This window comes from Phocoena sinus, chromosome X (assembly GCF_008692025.1).
Source record: "Phocoena sinus isolate mPhoSin1 chromosome X, mPhoSin1.pri, whole genome shotgun sequence".
Classification (NCBI taxonomy): Eukaryota; Metazoa; Chordata; class Mammalia; order Artiodactyla; family Phocoenidae; genus Phocoena; species Phocoena sinus.
In genome coordinates, this window is record NC_045784.1 from 82,684,013 (window position 1) to 82,692,625 (window position 8,613).

The following is an 8,613-nucleotide window of genomic DNA, read 5'->3' on the forward strand; positions in this document are numbered from 1 at the left end:
ATATTTAACTGCAGTGGAAAAATGAAACCTTTCATAAGTGTTTTTGTCATGAGATGTGTAATTATACCCAAACACATAATTTATGCATATATTTTTGGTTGTTTTCGTGGTTAGTTGGTTTTAAAGTATAACAAGAAAACAATACTACATTGGAGACAAACAGATAAAAGAGAATAGAAAGTCAATTTTCTAATGGCTAATTTATTAGATTTTGTTTTATCATTAAATTTATCCTCATTTTATAGACCAAAATAGTTACTTAAAGTTTGCTGTATTTTTATGTATTTATTTTTATTGTAAATTATTTTGTGAACTCCTTGACATCATTTTTTATGGAGGGAGTGGGTATCAGGACTGCCAATATAAAGTGTCAAGAGGGAGCTTTCTCTTTGTGCTGCCACTTTCAACCATTTACATTTTGGTTTCTTTAGGTTGTGGGTTTTAAAAAATTTTTTTGTTTTATTTAGTTTTTGTCTTGGAAGTTTAGATTTTTATTCTGACCATTTGTTAGTGTTTTCCTTAAAATAATGTTAATAACTAAAAACAAACAACCAAAAAGCTAAAAATTGTCTTTCTTTTTTTCTTTTCCTTTTCTTTTTCTCTTCCATCTCCTGTGGTCCATCAGTAGGCAGAACTTCAGTTAGTTTTATGAAATACAATATTTAGCACTCCCTTATCCCACTTTTTTTAAAGGAAAAAGATAAACTTTAATGACTTGAAGTTGAGAATATGGATATAGCTTCATTCAGCCACACTCAGATTATATAGTATTCCTCACCTCCTTTTAGCCTGATTGTATACAGTGCTGGGTGACAAAGGCACACAAACCCAGCCTCCTCCACCATCATCATCAGTAGCATAGGTTCAAGTTGCTTTTTATGGTGAAGTACAATCTCTCCCCTATGGAAAAACCAGTCATTCCACTCAACACCACGTGAAATACCAAAAACCAAATTGTAGCATTCCTTGGGAAGAAATAACTTCCATTTCTTCTCCTTCTCTTTTCCCTTCCCCTTTCCCCTCCTCTTTCCCCCTTCCTCCTCCTCCCTCTCCTCCAATTAAGTAAACCCATTATGTTTCTCTTATCCAAAATGGCTCCTGGAGTAGACATTAGAATGGTTTTCTCTGAAGTCAGTGTTTACATAGCTAACCAACAGTCCTGCTGCTAATAGCTGCTCCTCCTGTCGTAGGATTTTCAGTGTGGTGTGTTTTCAGCATCTGTGCACACCCTTACTTCTAGGTTTTTCAAAAGACTGCAGATTTCTAGTGATGGTCTTGGGTTTCATCCCAACGGCTACAGATCGACCTTGATTCTTCAGTTATTCAGTTTCCTCAGTTATTTTGCTGTCCATCGAACAGGGTTTTGTTTTGCTAGATTTGAATCTCTGTTCCTTAGTTAACACTTTAAGAATCATCAGCCAACTTCTACTAATTTCAGTACCTTCTTCCCAAATGTCATAAATAAGTTCCTTATTGGCTCAGCAGCACCAGTACCTAAAACTTTTTGGATGATTCTCAAGTCTAGCATTGTGGACAAAGAAAGATAAACTCTACTCTTGGTTGCATCAGCAGTACATCTGAGTATGCATCACCCTTAGATCCTTGTTCCTTTGATCCTTGACAACAACAGAATAGGCTTCCAAGCAGTCTTCCCTTAACTCATTCAGATAATCCACAATGTCACACTTTGATTTATTCACCTGAGATTGGTAGGTTTGCAGAAGTGTGCTCAATACTACCTCTAGGCATTTGTTAAACTCTCCACCAATAACAAAGACAATATCACTAAACACTTACAGAATCTGCAGCTTCACAGACCTACGGACATTCCCATTTCCCAAGCTCTCCATCAACAAACAGTAAGATACTGGATTTCAAGGTGTGACATAAGTCTTCCACGTATCTTACAGTCTCCAATAAAACCTTGCACTCAGTATAAGTTTTCAGTAAAATACCCATACTCAGGAGAACTTAGAGGCCTCTATATACTTTAGGAATTTAGCAACCAACATTTCCTCTGATGTGCTAACTGCTATCGGATCACCCTCTTACATCCCCCATATCCAACTCTGCTTTGGAAAATCCTTAACAGGGAGACCCTCATCTCATCTTGATGCTGCAGTTTTTAGAGAACATTTTGAAGAATTATGTGGAGTAAAGACTGAAGGTCATTGAATTGGATCTTATCAGAAGTGCTTTTATATGTGACTGTATCTCTATTGATACACTTTTTGCAGTTAGAGTTGCCAGCATCAATTTTTGAACTGAATAGTATTTGGTACTATTTTTCACAATTTTCATCAAAGCTTCATATGAAGCACTTCTCAGGTTATTCTGGTGGCCATCAGATCTGTCTGTGATCACTAGGAGATTCTGAAATATGAGGATAAGCAGTAAGTAGCTGTTTCTTCCTGATCATCACTTACCAACTTTCATAAACAGCTTCAACTAGATTGGAAAAAAACTCAGCACACATTTGATGCCATTCTGGGTTCAGTACTCAGGCTTTCTCTCAGACATTGTAACAAGGGAACCGAGCAAACATCACTTATGGCAGCTTCATGGAGCAACTTGCAAAATTTGCCCCCAGTCTGTGTACTTATATACCAAACAATTTACACAGGGGTCTTCAATTAATTATATTAAGCTAGGTATTGCCTGTATGACTAGGATTTTGAGCTTATTGGATTTCTCTTCTTCCAAGATACAGGCAAAAGTCATCACAAGGGTGTCAGGGTTCTAAGAACTAATCAGGGTTCTTGATCTGTTCTTTACAAGAGGGAAGGACAGGTGGGACAATGTCATCTTCACATCAGGTGGCCAGCAGAATCATCATTTTCATCATCTTTTGTTAGTGTCTGTGTGAGAATTGGAACCTCAATTGTAGTGTTTCCTTGGCATAGATCTTGCTGTGTGCTCTGGGACCTTCTTTGTTCTGCTGTCTCTTTAACTTCAATGACCAAATCTATTTTGTCATCACAGACATTGGACCAGAACTTTATTCCTTACACGGCCATTTCATCAAAATCACTGTGTTACTTCAACTGTGATCACAAAAAGAGCAGGGCTCATATGTGTCTCCACGTATTGATAGTACAGGGGCATTTTCTTCACCAGATTCTATAATGTAGTCACTAATACCTTATTATCTTGACAACAGGCTGCTTCATAGACTATCTGGAAAAGAAATTGTCTTTCAGATTCTTTGTCAAAGCTTGCTTTGATGAACTCCAGTACTCCAGGTGTGCCTTAGTAGCCACTAACTTCACATTATTATTAGGATATTCTTTCCTCTTTCCCAGGATTATGGCAGTCAGAATCTCATTGGATGGAACTTGTAGCTTCTCTGTTTGAATATCTTGGCAGATGTAACAAATTGCATCCAATGTCGACTCTTTCATGTGCTCTGTGCTGTTGGAGTTTGTGACATTGTCTACCAGCTGAAGAAGGAATCCTGATCACTGGTTTACTGGATTTTCTATACAAACAATTTCAGCCATCGTTGTGAGGAAGAACTAAGCTAGTAGGTTTCTGCAACTAAAGTCTGCAAAATAATTCTTGGCTTCTTGGTCAAACATTAACATCAATGGGAAGCCATTCTGCTGCTGTTGTGCCTTGATGTTTGGATCCTCAGAAGACAGAGAGTTCTTGATCAGTAGGCCAGCTGAAACCCTGCCAATCTGGCTGTTTCCTGAATTTCTGGTGCTCTGGACAGTTCCAGAAGGACCTTTGGCAAGTTTCACCACTGCACACTCCAGGAACTTCTACATAGTTTCTAGTTCAAGCAGAGGTAGAGACACAGTTATCTCAATGCTTCAATCAGCTCCAAAGTAAAGGTGATGGCAGTTGCTTTTCTTCAGGTGATGCTTGCTTCTCAGGTGACAGCTCTGACTAGAGATAGGGGTTGGGAGTTGCATGGCACTGGAGGGTTTGAAGGGGGTCAGAGTCACCACAAGTTCGTTCATCTGTTCCTTCTTTATAATGCTCCATCATCTTTTCCTTCCCACTCCCTCCCTCCCACTTTCCTTCTTTGCTGTTAGCAATGGCAGCTGCTCCTCTGGTGGAGGTGGTGGAGAAAACTTAGAGGCAGTTCAGAGCATGACTAGAGCTTGGTTGGCAAGGAGAGAAAGGAGAAAAGGAGGCAGGGAGTGAACAGAAGCCAAAAGGGAGGGAAAACTTTGCTACACTTTAGATTACAGAAACTGGAAGCTAAATCATAAACACCTAAGGTCATTACAATGACTTATACTATTTGTGGGAGAGTGTGCATGTATATCAGTAATCAGTTCATTGTCTTGGCCAAGTGCTCAAATAGGTAATGATATCTTATACCACCAATGATTTCCTTAAAAGAAGTTACATTATAAAAGAACTTACAACCTGCCATTCACCCGAAGTTTCTTCATCCCAGCCATTGTGAAAGAATTAAACTTTCATTATTGATTAAGTGCTTTGGAATTCAGACTAGTGACAGGAACTTTAAAAAATTGCTGTTTATATGGTACTAAAGGACCATACATTAGACTTTTCAGCCAAAATTGCACAAATGTACAACCCCACCATCAGCAGTGTCATCTGCAATATATGGAAATAAAAGGGCTGACTGATTCTTTGCCAAATCTTAAACTCATCCAGTATAGCCCTGCAAGACAGGAGTGGTAACTATATGCATCAAAATGTCATGTTAACATGCACTTCAAATAGAGTTCAAGGTTACAAGGGCAGAAGAACTCTAGGAGCAAGAATAAAACAATTTTAGTTTGCTTTCAAACTGTCAAAATTAAGTGGCTAGTCATTCCTGTATATCAGTTTGGTACAGTTATATGGGAATGGAAATAATCCAGTGGGTAGGGATAGATGCAATTATAGCTCAAGGGTTTTATCCTCGAAGGGGCCGATGCCTGATATAGCTAAGAGATAAAAGTCAGGAAGCATGTTTCAAAGATACCTCCTGGAGGAAACCTTTGGAAGATTGGGAAAGACTAGACAGGAAAGGGATTTGGAGCAATAGAGCTAGGAACATGTTCTACCCTAGGCACAGGCAAACACATACACACCTGGATTTATATTTTGTTGAGTTTAGACAAAAATTTCTTAGAAGGCTTGTGCTGAGAAGGAGAGAGGAACAAAGACTTTCTGCAAAAATTGTCCAATTTGTAGTTGCAGCTAATGGTGGCAGAGAAGTTAATTTTACTTATCATTATAGACATGCAAACTATGCTTCCTAGCCTTGGCAAGAAAGTTTGTGGAGGTGATGAGTGCTTTCCACAAGGTAGTTTTCATTAAATATTAGTGGATTTGATTTGTGCCATCTGACCCATATTTTCACAGAGGGCACAGATGTCTGTCTCTGGAAAGTCACAATCTAAACATGAAGTATGCAGTCTGGAAGCATTAGTTACTACATTGCTGTGATTTTCAATCCAATACATTCTTTATAGTAAGTATTTCCTACAATCTACTTTAAAATTCTTCTTCTTCTTTTTTTTTTTTTTGCTGTTTGCTGTATTTTTATTCACCATTATTCATAAACTTGGAAGCATATGCTACACATCTTGACACCAAGAAACACATGTATTTTACTCTGGAGAACAATGTATAGGGAGTCATTTTCCCACAATGCAGGGATCCTCTTTTTTGTCTGATAAATCCGAAGGACACCAGGATGTGTTTGGGTACATTGTCATTATGTTGCGCTAAGAATTAAGCAGAACATAATCTGTTATATTTAACAATGTTTGTGAAGAATTTGAAATTACAAAATTGTTACAGTAGGGGTGATTGGCAAACTAAGAAAATGCTGATGCTTAATCGCCTACTCACGTAAAATTCTTAAATGAAATTTGTACATACTATAACCTACTGATACACACTACTAAAGAAAAAAATAACAATATAATGTCATAGCAGTAATATGAAGGGTAAATGGAAAGAAAGTAATTTATAATAAAATAATATGTGTTTCTATATGCAAATGCACAGGCAAAACCTATCCAGAAGACATACTACAAGAGTCAGATGCTGGTAACTATAGGTAAAATCATTATGATATGACAGCTACCAGTGTTGACTTTGTGTCTACCCAATGCTCAAGTACTCAAATATTTGTCAGTGCCGTTTTTGACATGATATCCACAAATGATGATAAATGCTTATTAAGTCTCAAATAAAATAAAGAATAACATTTCCTCAAATTATAGTGTATAAAAAGATTTTTCAACTACATGAATGTGTATTAGGACATTTGGAAGTCATCCAGGAAATATTTATTGAGAACTCATTATGTGCCAGACACTGTCCTAGGTACTTGGAATACAATGGTGCAGGCAAACATCTCTGGTCTCATGGAGCTTACAGACTAGTTGGGGGTGGGGTGGGAAGGAGATAGCCAATAAACATGGTAAACAAACTAAATAGTATGTTATAAGTTAGTAAGTTCCTTGGGAAAAAAAATGAAGCAGGGTAACTGCATTGGAATTGCCAGGGAGTGGTAGGTGGTTGGAATTTGAAATAGAAGTGGTTGTGGTAGGTTTCATTGAGAAGGTGATATCTGCACAAAATCTGGAAGAAGCTTAGGGAGTTAACCATGCAGATGTCTGGTGTAAAGCATTCCAGGTAGAGGGAACAGCCAGTGCAAAGGCTCTAATGAGGGTACATGCCCAGGATTTTCAAGGCACAGCAATGAGGCCAATGTAGCTAAAGCCAAATGCGTGAAGAGGGAAGTAGCAGGACATGAGGTCCAGAGAATTAATGGGAAGAGGGCATATCATGTGGGGCTTTGTAGGCCACTCTAAGAACTTCAGATTTTGAGTAAGGTGGGAAGCCATTGCAGGGTTTTGAGCAGAAGAATGGTACCTGAGTTAGTTTCTATGTTGTGAATAGTCTGGGGGGGGGGATGTGGGAGGGAAGGGAGGAAAGGGTGGAATCAAGGAGTCCAGTTGGATATTGTAGTAATACAGGAAAGAAATGATTGTGGATAGACTAGGGTTTTAGCTCTAGAGATGGTGAGGAGAGGTTGGATTTTGGATAAGTTTAAAAAAGCCAACTGGATTTCTTGATGAACTGGATATGATATGGATTATGAGATAAGTAGAGGGATGAAGAGTAATTTCCAACTTTTTAGCCTGAACTTCTGGATGGTAAAATTTGCCATTTACTGAGGAGAGAAAGACTGCAGCTTTTGTAGGGTGGGAGAAGAGGGATATTGAGTTCAGTTTTGAAGATGTTGAGTTTGAAATGTCTATTAGGTATCTATGCTGAGATGTTGATAGGCAATTGGAAATACAGATATGGTATCCAGAAGAAAGGTCTGAGCTAAAGTTAAAAACTTGAGAATCTTAGCCATATAGATGGTACTTAAAGCCATGTTACTGGATGAGCTCACCATCAACAGGGATAGAAAGCTGACCAGCACATTTGGTACAATACCTGGCTTCCGCAGAAGGTATCTTCCACTCCATAAACAGGAGTCAAGGGGAAGCCACACAAACCTTCAAAAATAATTAATTTCCTCCTCCAAAGGGAATTAATAGTGGGCTTTGTGCACTAGAACTAAGGTCACACTTTTTCAGGATTTCTATCCCATCCTCAGCGTTCAATAGGGGGCCTGAGTAATAGGAATAGCTTTCAGTTTCTCCAGGTGTTCTCAACACCATCAACGGCTGGAGAGTGAAACCTCATACTGGGACTAAGATAATGCTTCCTCTAGACATTTTACTCTCCATAATCAGGAATCAAGCTGGGTTCTGGAAGTAACACCTGGCTTTCTCAGTAATACTCAATTCCATAGGCATTGTCATTTACTAGTTCTTGTCATTACTAATAACTTCACCTCTTCTGTGATCTCAGTATCATTATAATCACTCACATATTCCCACAGCTCTCCTGTCAAGGAACAATTTTTTCAGTGTGGGATTATGTCACATATTGCAGGGTGTCTAACATTCTTGATTTCTGTTCACTAAATGTCAGTAGGGCCCCTCCAAACATTACATCAACAAAAATGTCCCTACATATTTCTAGATGCCCCATGGGAAAGCCAAACTCTCTGTTGAGAATCACTGTTCTATTTTAGGCAAAATATCATAGTTGCTAATGTGCTGAGTGAAACAGCATTCTTTTACCCAGAGCACCATTAAAATTTCCAGAATTTTCCCTCCTGGCTAGCAAGATCTATAAAGATATTCCCATTTTTACATTTTAATTGTGTCAGTTCTCTCAAATAACCTATTGGGTTGGCCAAAAATTCTTTCAGCTTTAAGTAAAAATAAAGACATTTTTCATTTTCATGAAGAATTTTATTGAACAAGATATTCACTAACCGAACGAACTTTTTTGCCAACCCAATATAAAATAATTGCTACTTATTTTCAGACTTAGCTTTTCCAAAGTCGGAATACCATTTCCTGGAGTACCTCTTAGATAATGACGCTGGAATAATGAAGTTGCTAGGTAATATACTTGACCTCTTTATAATATAAGACATTACCTAACTCCTATTAATTATTATTCTGAGACAAAACTGGGAAATACACTGGGTGTAAATAAGAAGGAAGATGTGGAGATGGTGATTTTATTAAGTTCTTTAAAAAAACCCAAACATTAGTTTTCCTA

The 8,613-nt window shown here is 38.0% G+C and overlaps 1 pseudogene; it reads right to left on the minus strand.

Annotated features, from left to right (window-relative positions):
• Window positions 1–1,521: 1,521 nt before the first annotated feature.
• LOC116747136 lies at window positions 1,522–3,425 on the minus strand (annotated as a pseudogene).
• Window positions 3,426–8,613: the final 5,188 nt, after the last annotated feature.